Source organism: Musca autumnalis, unplaced genomic scaffold (assembly GCF_047663935.1).
Source record: "Musca autumnalis isolate F117 unplaced genomic scaffold, ASM4766393v1 scaffold_1, whole genome shotgun sequence".
In the NCBI taxonomy this organism is placed as follows: domain Eukaryota; kingdom Metazoa; phylum Arthropoda; class Insecta; order Diptera; family Muscidae; genus Musca; species Musca autumnalis.
This window is the reverse complement of record NW_027411644.1, coordinates 17,866,410-17,872,409: the sequence shown is the minus strand read 5'-3', so window position 1 is coordinate 17,872,409 and position 6,000 is coordinate 17,866,410.

The window sequence follows — 6,000 nt, the reverse complement described above, 5'->3', positions numbered from 1 at the left end:
GTCAATTATATATAACATCTGTTGTGATGACGTGTGCTGTAATTACAGCTAAATAATCGGATAAGAGTTTCTCTATAATCCTAATAATTCTACAGACGGAAACCTTTAGATACATAGGTTTCTGCTCATTTAAGACTTAAACATATGTAGTATAGCTATTAAAAGATCTCCCATATATAGATCTTTTGAATTTTTTATTCATAGAATATCTCCTGGAGGTTGACTACTCGCCATGAAGCAGACTTTCTTCATTACTCACACCTAACTTCCTATAGTTAAATTCACACCTACATACTTTTGGGATTTACTTGAAAATTTGTACTCAAACATTGACGAATATTAATAGACTTTTTTTCTAAATTTAATGGTCAAGTGTTGTTTGTCGGAATATTAATTTTGGATATGTGTTAGCCGACATGTTATTTCAGTGAGACAACATGACGGCCAAAATCAGTTTTGTTTTTGGGAAATGTTTGTTCGCACCCTTTCCAATTAGTCATCAACAAAATAATTGGGGAATTTTATTTATTGCAAAGCAATAATTTTGCCCGTTTTTTTGCAGTGGAAGTCTATAACAATTATCATACAAAGCACGCACTGTGTGAACACTTGGATATTTATTTTAGCCAAAACAGGTGTTATTTTTCTGTTTTGGTTATAAATTTGCCATTTGATTCGCCTAAATATTTTTGGCTATGAATTATGACATATGAATGTGTTTCATGGAAATCATATTATTTGTTGGGCAAGTTGTTTACAAAATAGGATTGCATTGACAGCATCTATATTAATACCTCTAATTCGCAATGAAGCATTACGTTATTCCAGATATTACTATAATAATGTAACAAATGAAATGGCGCCCAACGTGCGACTACAAACTGGAAACAAACTAAAACATATGTGATCTTTGTTACTCTCTTCGTTTGCAATGGGGACGTATATTTGTCAAGTCATGGAAGCTCTTTAAAAAATTATTATTGGTAACGGTATGTCTGATAAAAAGTTAAGAATATCAGGGTGATGATTTTTCGACCTTTTTTCTCAAACCTTTTTTTTCTTGTTGCACAAATAAATGAACTTTTGGCTATTTACGAGCGTGTAGCGTGACAAGTGTCACATACATACAACAGCACCCACGGTCTTCCCTTACCATCGTAGTAACAATGAATCGATATGCACCCAGTCATTGTAACGTGACAAAATGATCACGAACATAATACCAACATCATTACGTCCCCACTATGAAACAGTTCAATGCCATCCACACTGATAAAACACCTGACGCTACTATGGAAATGATGCGTTATAATCACCAGCATGACAACAACGGAATACTTCTCAATCGCTTTGTGCAACCGTTCTCTTAAGTATTTCAGTTTGTGAAGGGACTGGGAGGCTTGCTACTGCAGGGAGCCAGTCATACGGGCTTGAGTACAGTTGTTGTGTTCGTAGTCCGCCAACCGTTCCACTCCATCTTAGGGTGTTGTTCCACTCCACCTTCGGGTGTTGTTCCACTCCACCTTCGGGTGTTGTTCTACTCCACCCTCGGGTGTTGTTCCACTCCACCTTCGGGTGTTGTTCCACTCCACCCTCGGGTGTTGTTCCACTCCACCTTCGGGTGTTGTTCCAGTACTCGTAGAATACCGTAGAGGCTAACTTAGAACTAACCCTAACGAACGACAACCCGAACAGCCGAGCCGAGTGCAGAATCACCGAGTTGCCGAACACCGAATCCACGAGTGGCCGAACAGCTACAGCACCGAACCACCGAGTGGCCGAAAACATAGGAACTCCGAGTGGCCACACATCTACTACACGAATCACCGAATGTCCGAACCCAGAACACATACGAACTTCTAGTGTCCGAACCCAGAACACATACGAACTCCGAGTGGCCGAACATCTACAACACGAATCACCGAATGGCCGAACACTGAAACCTAAACACCGAATCACCGAGTGGCCGAACACATACGAACCCCGAGTGGCCGAACATCTACAACACGAATCACCGAATGTCCGAACCCAGAACACATACGAACTCCGAGTGTCCGAACCCAGAACACATACGAACTCCGAGTGGCCGAACATCTACAACACGAATCACCGAATGGTCGAACACTGAACCCTAAACACCGAATCACCGAGTGGACGAAAACATACGAACTCCGAGTGGCCACACATCTACTACACGAATCACCGAATGTCCGAACCCAGAACACATACGAACTCCGAGTGTCCGAACCCAGAACACATACGAACTCCGAGTGGCCGAACATCTACAACACGAATCACCGAATGGCCGAACACTGAACCCTAAACACCGAATCACCGATTGGCCGAAAACATACGAACTCCGAGTGGCCACACATCTACTGCACGAATCACCGAATGTCCGAACCCAGAACACATACGAACTCCGAGTGTCCGAACCCAGAACACATACGAACTCCGAGTGGCCGAACATCTACAACACGAATCACCGAATGGCCGAACACTGAACCCTAAACACCGAATCACCGAGTGGCCGAACACATACGAACCCCGAGTGGCCGAACATATACAACACGAATCACCGAGTGGCCGAACACATACGAACCCCGAGTGGCCGAACATCTACAACACGAATCACCGAGTTCCCGATTATCTTTAAATCGTCTACAACCGAACAGCGAATCACCGAGTTCCCGATTATCTTCAGATCGCCTGCTACCGAACGGCGAATCACCGAGTTCCCGACCATCATCAAACCATTTGCTGAATCAAAGTTGCCAATTCCCCAGCCAATTATCCTTCTTATTGTATTTAAACATCAGTAGATTATAAATTAGTTTTACATCAATAAATTGCCTATTCTTACCCCCAGGAAAGGGAGATTACTCGTCTTATTATTCCGTAAGGTTTAGTGGGTCCTTATGGCGACCCTGGACACGACTAAGTCTACCCCAGCCTACGACAAAACCACGTTACATCATGCATTGAAAACATTTGCTTGCTGTAACCAATGCAGAATAATTCGCATACATCTCATACTAGCTGAGCCTTTAGTAATTCAGTTTTCGCCTTTGAAGTCAGCTTGCTACTGTCGAGGGCTTGTTATCCACCAATGTAAGGTGTTGGAAATTTTTGAAAAGAACTACGTATTGTGGCGGTCGTCTCACAAAGCAACACCGGTGTTCCTCCAGCTTTCCGTTGTCAATCAGGAACCCACATGGCTATATACAAATAACATGCTCGGGTGAAGGAGTATTAGGTAAGCAAGCTTTTACTATGTTTACATTTACGAAATCCACTCGATTTCAACTGTCAATTCCATTGCTCAAACGTCAAATAAAATCCAATCGATTTCAGATCAGTTTTCATTTGACGTATACACAAAGGAATTGACAGATGAAATCGAGTGGATTTCGTAAATGTAAACATAGCATTTATCTGGAGAAGTGAAAAAAGTGCACTTACGAAAAACACCCTGAAACCGTGGCCCTGAAAAATGAATCTAAAGAAATTAAGTTTGCTGAACTCAAATTGAAATATGGGAAAGCTCAAACCATCGCAGAAGGACTCCAAAATGTGGGTATCAATTGTGACGATACAACAAACGTGTATAGTAGCTAAATGATCGATCCCTTGTCTGCCGGTTCTATGTACCGGATTGACCCGAGAAAACATCATCTCGGCCAGGAGCCGTCAATCCAGAAACTACATGTTCCGTATGGATAGATATGTCCCCGAATGCCTGCTTCGCATTCTTCTGCTTCGTGACGGAATAGAGAATAACCCCGGACCACGGTACTGCCCAGTTTGTCACCGTCCCATCCACCATAGGTCGGTGTCGGTAAGATGCAAAGGACGATTTCAAGAATGATTCAGGCCTAACCTGGGCTGTTGCTTCGTGCTGCGCCAACTTCATCCACTAGCCAAATCATCGGATTATGAACCTCCCCCGCAATCTCCCCACCAAGAGTACGAGGCGAAATCTTTAACATTACCATATTGCGGTTCCAGTTACGGACAATGTTACATTCCTGCAGTTTAACTGAAATGGTCTTCGTGAGAAGATCAAAAATATAGTGAGTTTTTTGAGTCGGGGAAGTATAATGGTCGCGGGAATTCAGTAAACGAAGCTGAACAACAATTGCAGTTTTCGGAGTTGTGATGGATACAACGTACTTCCCTTGGGTCGTTCAGTACAAACTTATTTCGCTTGAGCCCGACTCTAGTGACCCATTCTTGGAATGTATGGCGGTAGCGGTAAAGTGTGGAACCGCGGAGATAAAACTTCTCTTTATGTGTATGCCGCCTACTAATAGCTGTATCACGTGTTATTCGCCTGACATCAGGACACTGTTAGAATGTGATAACCTACTTGCCGTGGGAGATTTTAATTCGCATCATTAATTATGGCATTTAACCATGGGGAATGACCAGAGATGCATATCGCTGGCGGAGCAAATATATAGCTCCACATTTTGAACCGTTAACGAGGAGTCACCCACCAGCATTGGAGGAAACTGGCATAGTTTGCCTGGCGTATTCAGATAACTAGCTGAACATTTTGCACCGTTAACAAAGACACACCCACAAGGATTGGAAGAAACTGCTATAGTTCGCCTGACGTATTCATCGTGTAACCTGGTTGTATAAATGAACCCGTTTTCACCTCTTTCAACAGACCACCATGACCTCTGAACCATGGGTAAGACAGTTGGCAGGAATTCAGAGAGTTCATAAACCAAGGCTTCAGACAACTTCAGAGGAACTTTTGAGATATCATCACTGCTAAGCCTCTCGCCATATTCCTGCTGGTTGAATACCCAGTAGTGGCGATAGGAGTAGCGAATGAGCGTGAGCCGTACGTACCGCAGAGTCAGAGAACAGACAATGGAAGTCAATAGACTAGTCGGAGAGCACAAGCGGAAAAAGCGGCTAGAGGAATTGAAGTGCTGGAACCTATAGTAAGTAGAGGGCAAGTGTTAAGACGTTATCGAACGCTAGTAAAAATTATGATTTTTATTTTATATTTTATCCGACAATTTATTGAACACCCCGCTTGGACCTGAAGGCATTTTAATAGTGATGTTTAAAGAGCTGGAAGAAGCAGGATTCTAGTTAGGGATACGTATTACCAAGCAAAAGTAGACTTTTCGATCTCTTAATTTTTGGTTAAAACATAAAAATCGGTCATTTGATTTTTACTTGGAACTCAAAAATCGATCTTTCGATCTTTTGATTTTTTACATAGAACTCAAAAATCTATCTTTCGATCTTTTGATTCTTACTTAAAACTCACTTGGAGAAAAGAATCGTTCGATCAAGATGACTCCTTCGTTAAAAATGTGTAACGTTTCAGTGCACAATGCTTCGCGTTTAACACTGCCGACCGTTAGGTTAACTTTTTTTCATCAGTGCAACAAATAATATAATATTGTTGTCTTGCTCTCACCAATGTAATCTGTATATTTCATTTTCGTAGTACATCAAAAAGTCAAAACAGAATTGATCTTTTGATTTCCACTACAAGAATCTAAGAATCATAATAGAAAATCGATCTTTAGATTTTCTATGAAGTCAAAAGTCCACTTCGATTTTTAGATTCTTCAAATCAAAAAATCAAGGAATCGATTACTCGAAAATCGCGTATCCCTAATTCGAGTATTTGCGCAAGGTCTTCAACCTGTCTTTAGCCACCCTAATAGATGGACATGATGGTCGCGTTATTGAAATCTGGCAAGGATGTCAGCAAAGGTGAATCCAAAAGCCGATCTTACTTTTGTCACCAGTAGCAAAGATATTTAGGGCGTTATTACTCAGCATTTGATCTTGTTATCCAGTTGCGGATTATCAACATGGTTTGCGAAAACAGCATAGTACCACAACAGAACTAGCCGAGGTATCAACCTGAACAGGCCGTGTTACAGAACAGGGTTTGGTACCATTGAACCTGATGCTAAGCTATATTAGGACCTTCTGGCCTTGTTTGAAACAAGAATGTTAGAG